At 49.7% G+C, this 18,984-nt stretch overlaps 1 protein-coding gene and 1 long non-coding RNA gene across 8 annotated transcripts in view; one reads left to right on the top strand and one right to left on the bottom strand.

Annotated features, from left to right (window-relative positions):
• The window catches only part of Hivep3 (human immunodeficiency virus type I enhancer binding protein 3), a 404,287-nt gene that overhangs the window by 59,951 nt on the left and 325,352 nt on the right, over positions 1-18,984 (bottom strand). For all 7 annotated transcript variants that reach the window (XR_003954883.1, XM_006502817.3, XM_030253274.1 and 4 more), the window contains one exon: positions 13,032-13,228. The gene's annotated coding sequence lies outside the window, so the exon portion shown is untranslated. The remainder of the gene's footprint in view (positions 1-13,031; positions 13,229-18,984) is intronic.
• Gm36215 lies at positions 3,346-12,714 on the top strand. The gene is made up of 3 exons (XR_376605.4): positions 3,346-3,588; positions 11,305-11,416; positions 11,834-12,714. It is a non-coding gene; the product is annotated as a predicted gene, 36215 (long non-coding RNA).

Below are 18,984 nucleotides of genomic sequence, written 5' to 3'. Positions count from 1 at the left end.
ACCAGCCACCTCTCATCTTTGCACTTGAGTGGTAACGGAGCTGGGCCCCTTCACTCAGAGCACTAGGAAGGTTGAGAACCACTGCCCCAGGGGACCTGACCTTCGAGCCTAGGTCTTTTACAGCACCTGTTTGTGGTAATGACAGCTGCCAATGCTTTTTGGCCTACATTTGACTTTATTTGCCATATAATTTTATATATTTATCAGCTACGGTGTGATGTTTACATACAGTGTTAATGATCTGTATACATACAATGCTATGGTCACAGATCATCACCCCATCCCGCACCTCTGTTACCCCTTCTTCATGATGAAGAGAATTCAGAATCCTCTGGCTAGCTATTCCGAAATGCACATTACATACTCTTGACTGGAGTCACCCTGCCATATGACAGAGTCCCAGGAGCTCTTCTGTGATCTGGTCCCACTGATCACGTCCCTCCCCTGACTGCTGACTCTCTGGTAACTCCCATGCTTCTCCCCACTTCTGTGAGATGAGCTGCTGAGATTCAACACTTCAGTAGAAGCTCTCAGTGATAGGTGGCACACACGCGTGGGGGTGGCTTGTGACTGTTCATGCACTCGTCTCATTATTTTCACAGAAGTTGGAGGGACCTGTGTCTGAATCACCTTCTTGTTCTGACACTGAGCAGGCACGCGTAGGTGTTTGGGAATGAATGGGTAGATGAAGAAAGGGAAATGTCAGAGAGCGGACAGTTTGTAAAAGTCACCTCAATTCCGAACCCTTGATTTCCAAAACAAGGGGGTATGTTAATCTGTTAATACGTAGAATTTCCTAAATTCTTTTCTTTGTGTTCTGAGACAGAGTCTCTCTGTGTAGCCCTGGCTATTCTGGAACTCATTGTGTATGTCAGACTGGCCTTGAACTCACTGAGACCCACCTGCTCTGTGCTGTGATTAAAGGTGTGTGCCACCACTTCTGGAAATTTTTCTAAATTTTGACCTAGTCTCTTTTCCATAAATGTGACTCTTTAGAAGTATTATTTACTTTGGGATAAACTGATACGCAATAATATACCATAAAATTCATCCTTTATTAATGTATACCCTTTATCACTTTTATTATTATTATTATTATTATTATTATTATTATTATTATTATTATTATTATTTTGATTCCCTCATTGTGTTTGTGTGCTCATGTATGTGCATGTGTCGTGGTGGACAGAGGTCAGAGGACAGCCTGCAGGAATCAATCCTCTTCTTCCACATATGGGTCCTGGAGACTGAACTGCAGGATGAAGGTGATTAGGAGCTGATGGACTGTAGTCGGAGTATCCTCTGGGGTCTGAGACCATAGAGAAAAGAACCTAACGATCTGGTTACCTGGTGAGGAGACGGGGCACCAAAGGCCAGCAGCTTGGAGCCTGTCGATATGGGTCTCGGTGAGGAGCCTTACCTCTCAGAGGAACTAAAAGCTCATTGGTTGGTTCATATTTGGGGGTGCATGACATACACTGACTACCCCAATTGTTCAATGCCCTCTCTAGCCCAGGCATCCTTTCAACAGAAGAGCTCCTAACAGAAAACCCCAATAAACCAAGCAGAGCCAAGAAGGCTTTGGCTCTTTGCTGTCTGTCATGACCTGATCAATTAGCTAATTCCATATTTATCGATCTGCAGTTGCAACTCACTCACAGAGGCTCGATCAGCTCAGGGAAGCTGGGAGATCTAAGATCTAGACCAGAGGGAGAAGAAAATGGCAGGTGAGCAAGCAGAATGCCCCTCATGGTAACTCTACTGTGCAGCTCTCTGGTAGTCAAAGAAGTGCTACCTAGCTAGCGCCACGGTCTCAGTGTCCCGACCACAGGCGGACAGAGTGCTCCTTGGCTCTGGGATATGAAGAAGGCAATTTCTTCCCGGTTATTTTAAGTTGGAAGCCATTCATTAAGCCACCACCTACCTCTCCTTCCCTGGATTTCATGCCAGCTCTGTGTTAGGCATCTGGCTTTCCTAGGGTGTAAGAATGTCCTGTGAGTTTGTCCTTAAGGCATTAGCTCATGTTTGGGACACTGTGCCAGCTGGAGATCTCCATTCTGGGTCCCATCAGAAATGCATCCCACTGTATACTGTTACTGTTATTCACACTGACTTGAGTCTGTCTGGCTTAAACACAGCCTCCTTCTAAGCAATAGGGATTCCAGGAATACCAAGAGCACCACTTTTTATTGAATTAAGTAAATTGCTGTTAACATAAAGAATTCTGACCCAGTTCCCAAGTCTCTCATGTTCTACTAATGTTCCATGTCCAGGCCCTAGTCCCTGAGGCCTGCCTGGGGCGTGTGACACCTTATGAATGTCAAGCCCACTTTCTCCCTCCAGGCTGGTTGCCTCGCTCTTATCACTTGGCTGTTGCTATGTGGCTTCCCCTCCGTACCACGAGAGTTCAGCTGCCCCGTTGCAGCACCTGGGTTAAAGTCTGCATTTGTCAGGTAGTGCCAGGACCCAGGGGAGTGACGGGCCTGCCAACAACACCAGGCCATAACAAGGCAAGTGCTGGGTCTCAGTTGTGGTTTCTTTCCTGTAAGATGGGATTGATGAGACCAAAGGATAGATTACTACTGAAGGAGCCTAACAGGGAAGAACCCTGGGTAAAAAGGCATGGGCTTCACCTGAGTCCATGGAAAGCTCCGCAGAGGCTGGGGGAAGCCAGCACCAGGGCGTGACACTGCCTTTCTAAGTAGGCTCATAGTCTGCCTGCTACTGCTGAGCGGCAGGGGAGGCTTGGAATGCAGTGCCTTTGAGCTTGACTTTGCTTTTGAGTTTTTATAACCATTTTCTTTTGTTCGTTTGCCTCTGGAATTTTGCAGCAAACATCTTTTGCACACACATCTTTACATGCTGGTGCTGTTGTTTCACAAGCCAGATTCCTGGAAGAAGTAGGATCCTGGGCCGGAGAGGATGTGTGTCTTGTGTACCGCAGTGATGGGGCCTAATGCTCAAGGCAACTTCTTATTGATGAGCCATGTGGTGCTTGCTCACTGGTTTTGATTCTGTCCAAAGGACCACACAGGCCATCTCTGACCTCTTTTCTGCTGGGTCGAGGACAGAGATACTGCCCCCTTTTCCTCTGACAACATGGTGAATGTTCCCCTGGCTGGTTCAGGGACCTTTTGGGAGGACAGGCACTATCAGCAGTGAGCTGGCGGTAATGTACCCTCTTTTCTCATTGAAAGCCCCCTACCACACAGAGTACACACAGAGAGGAGAGAGAGAGAGAGAGAGAGAGAGAGAGAGAGAGAGAGAGAGGAGAGAGAGAGAGAGGAGAGAGAGGGGGAGAGGGGAGAGAGAGAGAGGGAGGGAGAGGAAGAGGGAGAGAGGAGAGAGAGAGAGAGAGAGAGAGAGAGAGAGAGAGAGAGAGAGAGAGAGAGCGCAGCAGCAGTAGGGAAGATAGTAGCAACCAGCCACATCATGTTTGCCTCTTAAGATCAGGCAGACGTTCTTCTAGTGAGGATACTAGGAGAAAGAAAAGTGAAGCTGGCCAGGCCTTCTAGCTTCTTCTAGCTCTAGGTCCTGCTTCACAATGGAACCCTGAGGAGCAACAATGGAGCCAGACACACATGCTGGGTATGTGGCAAAGCCTTCCCCCACTATGGAAAGCAGGTCCCTGGTGGGTGTGGGGGTGAAATGGGGAGTGAGGGGTTTTCTCTAGCTCCCTCTGTTTGCTGGCTCCCAGGAACTGTCTTACTAGAAAGGCATAGTGTAAATATTTTGCTAAGCAGCCAAGAGAGGAAACTTACCCAGGCTGAGCTGCCCAGTGCTGGGCACTGGCCACGGGCACAATACTCAATGAGGCCATTATCTATGAAGGGAGGTCTGTTTGTTCCACTGCAGGACAGTGCCAGAGCCCAGAGCCACCAGGCTTGCCGCTCTGGCTGCCACACAGAAGAGTCTCCTTGCGCTCAGCAGACCCTGTGGTTATGCAGTGCCAGGCCAGGAGGTTAACTCTCTGGCGGACCAGAAGCCAGGCTTTATTCCTTCCTGATTGAGCACGTCTGTCTGAAAATGTTAAAAATGGAGGACCACAGTGCTCACAAAACAAACCCAGGCCCCAGGCCCCAGGCCCCGCAGGTCTGCTTTAAAGGCTGTGGTACTGGGGAGCTGGGGGCCGTCTGTCTGTTAATAGTTCCTGGTCCCCTCCTTCCCAACCAGCCCGGTGCTCCGAGCTTATGCTCCTGGTCTCATGGCCTTTCTGCCTGGCTGCTCTTTTCTCCATTTCCTTGTTAGTTGGACCTGGTCTAAGTCATTCCTAAGAACAGGGTCCACCTACTTCCTCAAAGCCTTCCCTGATCACTACAGGCCCCAGAGCCAGAGACTGAAGGAGTGGCTTTTTAATGATCTTGGAACTATCTATCCAGAGATCCATTTTGCAGATAAGTAAGCTGAGGCTTGGTGACACTGACTAGCCTGAGAAGTACCACTGCATGTGAATGTTGGTGGGCTTTCCTGGTTTAAAAAAATATATAATAATAATAAAAATCTCTTCTGTGCCTAGTGTCCATCTCAGTGAATCATGCTGGTGGGATCCCACACTGTCCAGAGACCTGCCCCAGCATGGCCTTTGCAGTAGCTGTGCTCATCTGTGTCATTCAGGCACGGACCTCTTGCTGTCACTCTACCCCACCCTAATGCAGGTGTCCCCACGCCACAGCAGGTGGGCCACAGCACATTCACCGCTCCCTCAGCTCAGCTCAGACCTCCCAGGCTGCTCCGTGTGAACTGCTCTCCACTGCCTCTCCCTCCAGTCATACTGTGACCTCCTGTTCCTGTCACCTCTGCCCCGGGCTCTGCCCAGCTGTCCACAGAACTGGCACCCACACTTCCCTTGGTTCCATACTCAGACACTACCCACCCAGGCTGCTTGATGCCTGCTCAGGTCGCTGCCTGGCCCAACTTACCATGATCTGCTAACCCCATGCCACCTTCTCACTGCACAGCTGACCCTGGTGGGCTCTGTTCTACTTAAGGAAAGCATACCTATTTATTGTGTGCACCTTTATATCTGCAAGAACTCACAAATATTATAAGTGTGTAAGTGTTTACCTTTTCTTTGTGTGTTGTGTGTGTATGTGTGCACATGCACATGTGAGCATGTGTATACGAGTGTGTGTGAGCGTGTATGTGTACACAGGTATGTGCATGCATGTGTGAGCATGTGTATATGAGCATGCCTGTGTATGAGCATGTGTGTGCATACATGTATGTGTGAGCACGAGTATATGACTGTGTATATGTGTGTGTATGAAGGTTTGTGCTGGGAACCAAACTCAGGTCCTCAACTCCCCACTCTATGTTCTCTACTGGAATATGGAGAGACAGGCATTCTGTTTTGTCACTAGGATCAGTGCTTGTCACCTTGTATCTAACAGGCTGCATGTCAGGAAAGCCTGCCTATCTGACTGTGGCAGTGTGTCCCTGTGAGTGTTGTGTTGGGAGGGAAGGAGTTTGGTTTTTAGTCCATGTGTAGGATCAAGGGAAGACAGGTGGTGTTGTGTTCTGAGAGGCTAGTGCTAGACGTGGCTCTCAGGGCCTTGGGCCCATTTTCCAGACCTAGACCCAGATGCCCCCAAACAGAGCAAGATTACAGAGGCAGCCCCAGAGAGGCTGCTCAGAATGAGCTGCTGGGACAGCCCCGCCTGCCTGGCACACCCTTTCTTGGATTTAGCAGCCCGGGAATCTCCCGAGTCTGTATAACTAACTCTCCAGTGGGTGGCCCGGCAGTCGAAACCCTTTGGACAAGCTTTGCTCCCACTGACAGCTGCCAAATGAAATGAGAGGCTGGGGAGGGAGGGAAAGGATGGTGCTGAGGCCCGTCCAGCAGAGGACAGGAAGGATAATTCCAGGGCACCAGCCAACAGTGCCGGAACGGGGGCAAGATGGCAGAGCTTGTCCTGACAGGAGACTTGGGTGGTTCTGCACCCATGCCGGCCAGGAGCACAGTCACAAGCAAACAGCAACTCTCCTCCCTGCCCCACGTGATTGACATTTTTATTTACTTATGGCACAGTTTCCTTCAGCTTGGCTGGCTTCCTTCTAAAGCGGTGCCCAAAGCAAGTTCCCTGGGTGACCTGCGGTGCCGCCCATCTTTCCTGCGCACCCCACCCTGTCCTGTTCTCACCTCTCTGAGCCCTGGTCTGTCTCTTCTGTCTCTTACCTGACTTGCTTCACAGGAGGCTTGTTCCTCCCTCCGGCTTCCTTTGTCAGCCCCCACCCCTCCACCCTGCTTGTCTCCCAGGCTCATTTCTTCCTGTTTTCCTTAGCAATTCCTGCAGCTGCACACCTCACCTGCTCTCTCATCTGCCTGCTTATCCACCTGCCTGCCCATCTGCCTGGCACCCCACACCCCTCTGCATTTCCAGCTGCTGCACCCTCTAGCCTCTCAAATTCATTATGCTTGCATAAAACTCACCTTTCGCCTTCCTGTCTATTGATCAATGGCTCTTCCAGGGTCACCTCCACTTGGCACCACAAGAGGAAGCCTACTCCAGAATCAGCATGCCCCATGTCTGCACTTATTAACAGTGTGGCCCTGGGCAAGTCACTTGCTCTGCCCGAGCTTGGCTACCCTTCTCTGTTCTCATGAGGAGGCCTCATTCTCCCTCCCCTAACATCAGTCTGGCAGGCGAGGCCCACCACCCACCTCTTACAGGTGACACTGATCTGAGATGTTGATCTCAGTCAACATCTGCAGGCAAATATCACAGTCTTCTTCTGACAGATAACCGTGCCTCTAGCTCCTCTCACTGCAGCCTCCTAGCCCCTAGTCTGAGACAGAGCCTGAGATCTGCCCGTTAAAGAAGTACCTAGGCAATTCGGGAGTGTGTGTGTGTATAGGGAGGAGCAGGGGAGGGGGAGAGGGAGATGGCCGTCTGTGGACGATGCTCGGAGATGTGACTTATGAGACAAAGCTCCAACTCCTTAGTGCTCTTCTGCTCTAGCGAGTGTATTCCACTCCTCAGCCAGGTCAGCCTGTCTGTCACCACCTGAGCCCAGCATGGAGTTTGTTCTTCTCAAAAGATGTCAAAGGAAACATGGTTACTTTTTACGAAGACACACTATGTGTTGCTACTATGTACCCAGAATGAGCCAGGCCCTTCACATATGTTTCTTGATTTAATTCTCACAGGAACTGCTCCCATCTGCACTGTTGTCTCTCTGTTTGACCCAGCACAGAGAGGTTAAGTAGCCTGTCCAATGGCACACAGCTCAGCTGCAGGGCCAGTGGTCCAGCTTGAGTGGAACCCTCCAGGCCACAATCTAGGTCTTCAGATCCAGCGCATGTGCTTGTTGACAGACTTCCTAACAGCTCCTGGAGAATCTACAGAGCATAGCTGCCCGGAAGGAGACCTACCCTGGGTCCAGTCAGGCCAGAAGTGGGAAGCAGGAGTGGAGTTATTTTGGAGAAGCGACAGGAAAAAACCACGAAGCTTCCTACCTGTCCTGTTCTGCCCCCGTCTGTCCTGGGAAACAAGGCTGTCCCTTTCTTAGATAAAAAGGTGTCTCTCCCCACACAGTGGCTCTTCCACCAGAGCCTGGAGAGCAAAGACTAAGCTTAGTACACATTGGTTATTTTTAAATGACTACATAAACAATCCAGGCTATGTAAATAAGAAAAACATGAGGTCATCTCTTCAAAACCTAAAAATGTCTTCTCTGTGGGGAGGGGGTGGACTCGCTAGTCCACAGTGTCCCAAGCCACCAGGCCTGGCCTTCCCTTCCTCACACCCATGGAGGCAACAGCAGCTGGTCTGGAAGTCAGGACTCCTGGTTTTTATTCCTGGCTCTGTGGGCTTTGGCTAAATGCTTGGAGCTACTGCCCAATCCCTAGCCCACCTCCTTCTTCTCTAGACCCTGACACCTGTCCCTTCATCACTTGTAAAGCATCCACATTCACAGATCATTGTATCCAATGACCTGTGCTCACTAACTACCCCCCAGAAACCTTTGCAGCACCACTTGGGGTGCAGAGGTGACAGATGCCACCCCACCTGGAGGCTCTTAAATCTGCACGTACAATCAGAGCAGACATGAAGGCAGGGTTCCTCAGAACCCTGTAGCAAAGGTTCCTAATGCCCTGACTCCATGGAGGAAGGGCACAGTGTGTGTGTGTGGGGGGGGGGATGGAAATGCATACAGAAGGAACAGCTTGGGAACTCCAAGGGAAGCTGTTCCTTTCCCTTCGATACAGCATGACCTTCTACATAGCCAGTGGGGCCCTGACAGGTGTACCAGAAGAGGCTGTTAATGTCCCCATTCCTTATCTCTGTGCATTGTCATCTGTCCCCAAGTGCATCTGCACCTTGCCCTCTGTGGGCAGCTGTAAGTCATGAAGGCAGCTGGAGAGCTTAACTTTGGAGACATTAGAAGCCTTGCTAGGAGTCACAGGGCCTCTGGTGTTGCTGGAAGACTGGACTTGACTCTCTGCCCATTGCTCCCACGATCTCTCGCTCCCTTCCTCTACCTCTCCTTCCCTTCCCTTAGGCCTCTCAACAGGACACTCAGCATCCTTTTACTCTTCCATTATCCTTAAGCAGTGGAATAAGAGCAGCCAATTCTTGCTGAGGGCAGTCTCAGACTGTGTTCCACTAAAGCCCTTTCAGAGGTGGCTCTCCAATCACTACAGCATAAATGCTAAAAATACATTTTGGCTCCTATCAGCACTGTTCCAGAAAGTGGACCAGTTTTAACACATTCCCCAGTGCACTGCAGCACTGGGAAAGCGTCCCCAGCTTAGGCTGGCTGGGATGCACTTTGGAATGGGGTCAGGGAAGACTGACCTACAGGGCTGAGATGAGTTTGAACTCTTTCCTGGGTGCCTTTGTTCTGCTGGATAGATTCAGGATTGAATCTATAGGTTTGAAAGTCTACACAGGCATTGACAAGGGACAGAGCCACAAGGTTAAGTTCCCAAGTATGGAGAGTGTGGGCCTCCTGTCTGAATGGCATTTGTAGCAAGAAGGAATTCAAACAGCTGTTGGATACTGTTGATGATGCAAACCGGAACTCCTGTAGTCCACGTGGAATGCCCCATAGCACAGATGAGTACACAGTGGAAAATGCAACCCTTATATCTTCTATTGAAATGACTTTGGATTGTTTTCTTTGTAATTCTCTCTGTCTCTCTCTGTCTCTGTCTCTCTCTCTCTCTCTGTGTATGTGTGTGTGTATTTATATGTGTGTAGCCACACATACAGAGGCTCAAGATTGACATCAAAAATCATTTTCAGTCACTTTTCTATCTCATTCAGTGAAGTAGAATCTCTCCATCAAAACCAGAGCCCATCAAGGTGGCTAATCTCACTAACCAGATTGCCCATGGGATCCCATTTCCACTGTCCAAGGCTGGAATTACGTAAGGGGCTGCCACACTCACTGACATTCCCATGGGTTCTGGGGACCTAAACTCCAGACCTCATGCATGCACAAGTGCTTTAACCACTAAGGGTTTCCAGCCTCCTAGTTTTAACCTTTTTTTCATGGTGTGTGTGTGTGTGTGTGTGTGTGTGTGTGTGTATACTTGTACGTGTATGTGTGAAGTATGCAGAGGCCCTACGTGGGTGTCATCTGTCTTTCTTGATACTTCCCACTTTGTTTACTGAGGCAGGGTCTCCCAGTGAATCAGAAACTTGCCGAGTCTGCTTAGTGTAGCTAGCCATCTTGCCAAGGAGAGTCCCTGTCTCTGCCTTCCAAACGCTTGCTTTACAGGTGGCCACACACCTGCCCAGGTTTTTACATGTGTGCTGGGGCTCTGAACTCTGGTCCTTGTGCCTTTGGGACAAGTGATTTATCCATCTTCTAACCTTTGAATTCCTTAATTCTTAATCCTTAGCAAGCCAACCAAGACAAGAGAAGGCCACGGGGAAGCTGCAGCTGACAAGAAAGATCGTGGATGCCTAGGACTGCAGTCAGCACAGTGGCTGCGAAAGGCCAGAGTCTATTGCTCAGACTTTGAGGGTAGATAGGCGGAAGCAGCCAAAGCTGCTGTGCATGTGAACGAACAGCATGTTTTTCAATAAAGCTTTATTTACACAATCAGGCGGTGGCCACAGGTCTTAGCTTGTGGATCCCTAGTCTAAAATGTCAAAGTTTTGTAAATCAAAGCATAGTTATTACTCTATGTGTGAACTTTCATAATAAATCCATTTTAAAGATTGAAACTTAAAAAAAGATTAAAGAATAAACTCGCTTTATCCTGATCATTAAATCATCATTTCATACAAGATACGACATTTTAAATGGCTTCTCAGACAATGAAAATTTGAAAACCAGTGGCAGTGGTGTTTGCTGGGAAAACATTTCCCAATTCAGTTTCATGTTAGTTCTGGCCTGCAGCCACTCATTCAGAAATCACCTTATTCTGGAGATGGGCCCAGGTTAGGTCTCTCCTGAGGAGACTCCTGGTTACCTTGCATGACTCCAAGCCCTGCTGGGAGCCCAGGTGTCCCCAGCTAACTGGATCCCTGGCATAGTGGAGGCTGCCACACTGCACACCTGCCATCCTGGACCCTCATCCTTCATCTGCATGGATGCCACATAGCCCAGCCCACTTCCTAGTGGGCCAGCTGTGCCTATGATCTCCTGGATCCCCCAGCAGCTCTGAGTCAGAACTCCATTAATCACTGTGCTTTCTTCCCCAGGGAGAGTGCGGGAAGCGGCGGGGCCAGATTTCTGGCTGGAGCTGAGGCTCATTTGCTGCTGGGCAGGGCTCCCTCTGCAGATTGTCCCCCCATCCCCCAGCTGTCAGAGTCCATGTGGACTACTAGGAATTTGGGCATGAAGTAGGGGAGGGCACATGCCAGGAGTGGTAGAGTCCCGGGTGGTCCCCCAGACTGCCTGTGCTCCTCGGAGCTTCAGTTCTAGGTTACTCAAGAACCCACGTCCACCTTGTGGACCAGATCACTGAGGCTGCTAGAGGAGAAGGACCCTCCCCCCAACTTGCAGTTAAGTTGTCATGTGCACCATTGAAAACAAATGCAAAGTCAATAGAGCAGATGGTGCTGCAGGAGACCGAGGAACGGGACCCTTGGTGATGGGGCTCTCCAGTCATACTCTAGTCATCCACTTACTGCTGGAGGAGGAGTAACTGACTCACAGTCTTTTCTTCAGGAAGCATTTCAGTGGAACAGTAAAAGAGTTGATTCATTGTAGACAGAGTTTCTACCCCTGCGAGCTGTGTGACTGTCTTCAAATGACTGAACCTCTCTGTGCTCAGTGTCTGTCCATACATATTTTAAAGGATAAACAAGGCCAGCCTCACTAGGATTTTTCTCTTTTTCCTTTCAGGACTTAAACTCATCTATGAAGTACCAGGCCTTGTGTATAGAGAGGACCAGTCCCTTCACTTTAGGGTCCTGTGCCAGTACCAGGTGGTACAGCATAGCAGATCTATCACAGGGTGAGTGGTGGCTGAGTTGCCTGCACAGTAGGGGATATTAGGAAGGACTTCCAGGTGGGTGGTCCGTGTTTTAATAAGGCCTCATCTGTATGTGCGTGGTGCCCCTGTGAGGCAGGTACCACCTTCTCCTGTGTTGCAAGAGAGGAAACTGAGGCAAGGGAGAGGGAGCTATAACATGTTTCCAAACCATAAAAAAAAAAATCTACTGGGGGTGGGTATGGGGGACTTTTGGGATAGCATTGGAAATGTAAACGAGGAAAATACCTAATTAAAATCTACTAACACCAGTAACTGTTAGTGCTGGGATTTGAACTCAGGGATAGCCCCAGGTTCAATACCACTGTAAACATCCCCCATCCAAATGAGGCTCAGGTAGTTAATTTTTCTTGGGTCTTGGGGGTTTTTCTATCTCCACAGGATGCTTCTGGTCAGGACAGGCATGCTGGGCTGGGCGTGCTGAGGAGCTGCTGGCTGAAATCAAAGCCCATCCACCCCCATCCGTGAGCTGCAGCAATGCTGCCCATGAGGTGACTTACATCCCCGGCCCTGGCTCTGCACAATGAGAAAATGCCTGCTCTAAGCAGAGGGGACAAGCAGGCCTGATGGTAAATCATAGGTTTTCACGTCTTCTACATCATAGCTGAGCCCATACATGTAAACTTAAGACAGGTGGAGAATCCCTAGAGCCCCCAGAAGGCAGCTCCCAGGACCCACCCCAGAATCCAAACATAGTGGGCCCGAGGGTGTATACTTGCAAATGTCAGTACGGAGACAGAAGGATTGTAAGTTCAAGGCTAGCCCTGGCTAACAGAGTGTGATGCTGTTTCAAAGGGAAGGACTCCAGTGCAGAGCCTCATGTCCCTAGTGCTTAAGCAGATGACACAGGTATTCTGGGGAATCCGTGTTTCCTCCCTTCTTCCCTCCCTCCCTCCCTCCCTTCCTCCCTCCCTCCCTCCCTCCCTCCTTCCCTCCCTCCCTCCCTCCCTTCCTTCCTTCCTTCCTTTTTGAAAGCAGGTGCTCTCTCCTTCAGCCCTACCAGCTCCTTGGATGATGATGATGACATAGCTTGTAGCAGACAAAACACCCTAGGATTTAACTCTTACCCAAAGAGCTTCCAATGCCACACCCCCACCCATGTCACAGCCCACTCCTAACGCCCAAGATGGAGATATGCATGCAAACACATATAGGAGCCCAGGGACCTCACTTGCCTATGTACTCAGCCCCTAGAGTTTGGAACTCTCCAGGTAATCATGAGAGGCCAGACCTGACACCCTTCCATGCCTCCGGGCAGGGGCTTTATGACAGGGCAGGGTATGAAGGTGACTTAGGATTGGGCATGGAAGGACAAGCCTGGGAAACAGGTTAATATATCAGAGGCCTGGGTCCTTGTGAGACATTGTTGTGTCCTTTAGCAGAGGTGAGGTGGAGACTGAGGGGCGGAGACATGGGAAGGCTGGAATTCCTAATCAAGGCACCAGGGAATTCCAGACCAGCTCTGTCAGAGGTCAGGGAAGGCAAGGACAGGTGATGGCCACTCTCCAGACAGAAGGTTTTAAGAGAAGAACACAGCCAGCTAAAATGGCAGTTGGCAAACCAGACTGGAGCTTCTTACCTGCGCTGCAGGCACCACTTCCGATGACCAAAACTGAAGCGCTGCTCTCTCTGGAAGCCAGCGTTCATGTCCACTCCGGCCGCAAAGCCTCTGCTTACACACTGCTTCTCCCTGAGGAAGGGGTAGCGTGCCTGGCCAGCGGCTCTCCAGAGTCTTCCATGAGCTACTTCGAGGCAGCTTGGTTTGTGCCTCTGATCCTACAAAAGTGGGGAAGACGGAAGCCATGGTCAGGGAGTTTTCTAGATCAATTTTAGGTACAGAACAATCCCTGCTTTATCCCAGCCCTGAACTCTCTCCAAATTGCATTTCTGTCCCATGTCCCCTCAGGGAGATAGTAGGATACAGTGGCTCTGGGATGATACACTGTACATTCCTTTGCCCTATGCTAAACTTCCCTGAGTGTCATCCTTTACCAGGCGGATGGGCAGGGCTCCTGGTGGACCTCAAGGTTTCCAAATCCTGGAGTACAGTTTTTGGACAATGACAGATGACTGGGGTCTGTGTCAGGGCATCCTTGACCTTGAACAGGCTCGAGGGAAGTCTACTTGAAAGGTAGAGTTTTCTGTTTGGTTCTAGATGAGCAAGTTAGAGGGACTGGCATCAGTCAGACTCTATGAACGCTTGCTGGCCTGAAGGTGGAAGGATCATGTGGAAGGGAAGGACCCAGAGGCAGCAGCTAGCAACTCGGAAGGACTGCCCATCTGAAAACCAGCAAGGGAACAGAACTTCAGCCCCCCCACCAACCACAGGGACTCAGGTTACATCAATCCAAGAATGAGATTGGAAAGGTATAACACTCCCCAGAGCAGGGTTGACTCCTCAGTTTACCCACATCCAATGCCAACCTAAGCCAACTGCAGACGTGATTGGGTGCCTTCGTGGTAAGGACATGGTTACAGCCTAGGGACCTATAGAAGCAAGCTGACCCATGGGTATGGCGCACAATCACTTACCCTGAGGGGGCTGCTAGCCCAAGTGAAAACTAACATGCTTGGAACAGTGCGGGGGGCAAAGGAGTGCATTGTGGTTTCCAAGTTACTAAACAAAACACTCTTCGAGCCAAGGGAAGCCTAGGGCAGGACAGGAGCTCCAGAGAGATTCCTGAGCAGATGGATGGATGAGCAAGCGATGTGGCTCAGGCACCAGGGCAGCTGTCATAAGGCTCAAACCAGGAAGCTCAGAGGAAAGCACTTCTTAAAGCAGAAAACCCGAGTCGTTTAGCTGTGTGCCGCATAGCGTCCTAGGCATGCCACGCTCTTTGGACTCTCCGTCCGGTTTGTCTGCTTCTGATGGTGTGGTGTGAGAGCTGAGAATGTGATCTCTAAGGCTCTGATACCCTAGGTTCTGGTCCACGTCCTTCTCTTTGTGACCTCCGTGGTGTGTGAAGTCACTGTGTGTGAAAAGGAGGCTGAGAATGGTGAGGGCTTTCTGAGCTTTGGTGAGTCACTGTGCACGCAGTGCCGAGAACAACGCCTGGCATGTGGCACAACCCACATAATTTCCCCGGACTCTGTCCCAGAGCGGAGTGTAGTAATGTGGGGTAACCTGCACATAGGCCTGTGGCACTGTCCTCTTGCTTGTCCTCGGCACCATGCTTTGTGAGAACGTAAGTCCTTGGCAACCACTCCACACAGATGATTGCTACAGAACACAGAGATCACCTGAGGTCTCCAATGTCCCCTCTCACCACACCTGCTGCTGTTCAACTCCGAAGAGTGGCATGGTAGAGAGGACTGGCTCTGTGGCTCCCTGTGGTAACTTATTTGAGTCTGCCAACAGAGCCATCTAGACATTGCACAGCTTTGCCATGTCCCATCAACTCCAAGTCTGATCTCCCAGTCCACTGCAAGTATTAAAAAAAAAATAGGAGTACCTGATACCTCCCACCGAGACCCCAGAGCACCCACAGGCCAGGCCCCACCTCCAAGCCCTCCTCAGACTGTTTCAGACATCACACCCCTCCCCCACAGCATGTCTACCTGGTCAGATGCTTCTCCCACTCATCAAACTCGCACCACACTGGACATGAGGTCCACCGCCCACGAGACCCAACACCCGCTTGCTACAGTTCTCTTTCGATAAGCAAGTGTCCTCTGTGCAGACACCAGGAGCTGAGAGTCCTTCCAGACGGTGTGATATTCAGACAGGTTTCCTCTGAATCACATGCAACCCCTAGCGGGAATCCCCCACGCAATGTGTGACAATTCTTTTTAGAACCCGACGTGGTCGTTCATTCATTTAATGGGTCCAGCTGGCTAGCAGTTGCCAAAGTGGACAAGATTTGGTCCTTGTCTTCAGAGGAACCACACTGGAGTCGATTCTGATGGTGTCTGGATGTGGGGGGTGTTTCAAGCTCAGCCCTTGAACCTCCTGAACAGGGACCATCAAGAAACTGCACACTGAGGAGTCATGACCGAAGCAGGAGTCAGCAGGAAAAGAGGTTTGCTAGAGGAGGAGGCAGGACTTGAGCTGCCCGGGGACTGGGGTCATGAGATGGTTTTGATTCATGAGGGGGTGTGGCTTGTGGAGGACCTAGGATGAGCTGAAGCATGGAGACCGGCTTCGTCATCCCATCACCAGCCACTCACAGTCCTCCTCAGTAGCTGTCCAGCTACATCTGCATATTAGTCACCTGAGAATGTCATCCCCAAGACCCAAGTTTCTAGATGACAGAGAGGGCTCAGTGGTCTGCCTCTTCTCCCCGAAAATGCCACTAAAACAAAAAAGAGCCTACAAATTGGAGGAGATCCTGAGTCATACCAGCTGGCCAGAAAGTCTGAGGACTCAGAGGAGTGGGGACCACAGAAAGCCCAATCGCATCCCACCAACTGCTTTAGGCGGGAATAGGAAAGGCCCACTCCCAAGTCAGGAAACAAAGTTCAGCCTGGGAGCACATCCTCTGAGTCTCCAAAGGGACCAATATGGGTGGGAGGGAAGCACTAGATGCCAGGGCCACACACCTCTGTCCCCTACACCTCAGCCAGTAGCTGGGGCTGGGGCAGATGACATTGACAGACATCACAGAAGCTTCTGGAAAGATCCATCCCCTTCTCAGCACCTTACACACTAAGTTCCTGTGATTCCCTCCTCTGGCCTCAGCACCCCGTGCCTGCCGTTTCTGCCAGTCACGGGTTGTTGTGCGACAGTTCTTACACAATCGTGAGCCAATCCTCAGCAGAGCCACCCCACCTCACACACACTCCAGATACTCTGTGGAGCTGCTGTGCTCCCTTCCCAGAGCAGGGAGCACCTCAGCTTCCATGAACGCTATCTTGAGGAGATTGGGAAAGCTAGTATTTGAAAGTCTCTGTATTCATGTTGAGAACCTACACTGAAACTTGTCCTGGTTTGCTTTCTGTTGCTGTAATAAAACACCCAGAACCAAACTTGGGGAGGGAAGTATCTATTTCATCTTACACTTTCAGGTCATGGTTTATCATTGAGGGAAGCCAGGCCAGGACCTCAAGGCAGGGAGCCCAAGGCAGAAACATGGAGCAGAAAACCACCTCCTCGCTTGCTGTCTTGTGCTTAGCATTTCTCCTCTAGCCCAGACCTCCCTACCTAGGGATGGTGCCACTCATAGTGGGCTGGACCCTCCCACATTGAAACAAAACAGTCTCTCACAGATATGAACAAGCTCATCTGACCTGGGAAATTCCTCAACTGGGGTTCCCTCTTCCCAGGTGAGGTTGTGTCTGGATGACAATAAAAGCTGGGCAGCCCACACTGGGTTTCATATCTCCTACCCTGACTGCCAGTGCGTTACAGGGTAAAGACTTTGCAGCTTGAGGGAAAAATGGATCTTAAAACCCCCTGAGATCCATTGAGGTTCAAATAGAGAGAGAGAAATACTAAAATCAGAGGCCAGCACCTAATCTTTTCTTTAAGTCACCCAAGGAATTACTCCAGCAAAACAAAATCAAACAAAAAAAGTATCAGAATAAGTCATTCGAGAGAGGACAAGATAGAAGAACAGAAAACAGGAGAAATACAAGCAGAGTGTGCATGGTGGCTTCGGGACAAATATCTGCCAGGATGGGGACACACTACTGGAAATCAGAAACTTACTTCTTCATATGAACAAATGCGTATGTTTGATTTATGGGTATTTCTCAAGGAAAAAATAAGACAGACTTCTTAATTGCCAAGTATGGGAGAGAAAGCAGGGACACAGATTATTCAATATGGCAGGAATCAGTAAAACTAAAGCTAGCTGGGAAGGAAAATGGATAACAAACAGAGATGTGAGGAATGACGTCAAGAGAGCCAAGCGTATTAATGAATTCAATAATGCAAATAGATTCAATTATCTTATTCTAAGCTAAGAGACCAGGATGGTAAAAGAAAATATAAACCCAGCCATATATTTGGAAATAAGACAAACTGATGAGAGAAATCTAAGAGAAAACGGTTAAGCAGGCAAGAGCTTTAATAGAGTCCTGGCAGGTCACACTGCAGAATGAAGCAGAAATGCCGGGCAGAGAAAAGTAGGGCATTTTGTGTTTGCTTGAGGCCTCTTTCCACAAGAAGGCATAGGCTAGAGCCCGGCCTTTGCCCTAATGAGACAAATGAGGTAGTGTAATCATAGAACTGTGGGGCAAGCAGGGGTATTATGGTGCCTGGACACCAGTGATCCCAGGGCCAGGGGATCGAGGTAGGGATTGTGAGTTCAAAACCAGTCTGGACTACATAGGGAGGGAGAGTGAATCCTGGGTGTCACCTGTGAGTGTAGATAGGACACAGAAGCAGCTCAGGGAAGAAGTCACAGGGACAGAGTCTATACATATCCCTTTACACAGACCCCAGACACAGGTAAGATGCCTTTTTGCTCAAATATGGCAAGACAACTCTCCACTTCCAAAGCATGCGAGCATCGAAGATCCTGAGAGCATCTCTCCAGGCAACAGCCAGAAGACGTCTGGGTATCGAAATCAAAACAGCAAGTCAGAGGCACACATGGTGGTGCCGAGACACTTTCTAAGTGACTTGAATAAAGGGGACATCAAGACCGAAGCTAAGGGAACTGGAGAGAGAAAGAGAACATTACTGTTTGGAAGGTTGTGGGCACAAGTCATTCTATGCTCAGAGGAAAAGCAAGCCTCAAATGCTTTCTGTGATGAGAGGAGAGGAGAGGGGACAAGGAGATGCAGGTTAAGGGTTTCACCAGAGCTGAAGTGGTAGCCACAGAGGCAGGGGGATAGCAAGTTGGAGAGCAGAACAGGCAACTCAGCAGGGCACTGTCTCAAAACACAATAGAAGACTCTGGGGGGTTGGGATTGTGGCTCAGGGGCAGAGCCTTTGTCTGGGGCAGTGGTTCTCAGCCTTCCTAAAGCTGTGTGACCCCCTAAAACAGATCCTCAGTTCTGGTGACCCCCTAGCCATAAAATTATCATCATTGCCTCTTCATAACTGTAGTTTGCTACTGTTATGACTATTTAATATAAACACCTGTGTTTTCTGATGGTCTTAGGCAACCCCTATGAAAGGGTTGTGTGACTCACAGGCTGAGAACCACCAGCCTACGATATGTAAGGCTTTTGGGTTCAATCTCTTGTATTGAAAAAAAAAAAAACCACCCTGAATAGCCCAAAGGGAAGAAATGAATAAAGCCCAAAGCAAACATAAGAGAATAAAGCACATGAAGCAGCCACCAGCAGCCACGCGTGCGACGCTATCGCTGTGCCCTGATGGCGGAGACGGACACCCGAGACTGCGACCAGCAAATGAGACAGAGAGCGAAAAGCAAAGTCAGACAAGCGCTGAGAAAGGTGACTTTCACAGATGCACACATGCAAACTTTTTAAGATGTAAGAGAATTGGAATGTAGCTTTGTACGTCGACAATGCATTTGAAAACTGACGATATTCTAGGGAATGATATTACACAAAACTAGAAGGAGAAGGAGAAACGCCGAACCAACCAATAACCACAGGAGAAGCTGAAAGGGCAGCCG

This window comes from Mus musculus, chromosome 4, assembly GCF_000001635.26.
Source record: "Mus musculus strain C57BL/6J chromosome 4, GRCm38.p6 C57BL/6J".
NCBI lineage: Eukaryota > Metazoa > Chordata > Mammalia > Rodentia > Muridae > Mus > Mus musculus.
The sequence above is the reverse complement of the archived record's forward strand: the minus strand, read 5'-3'. Positions and strand labels throughout refer to the sequence as shown.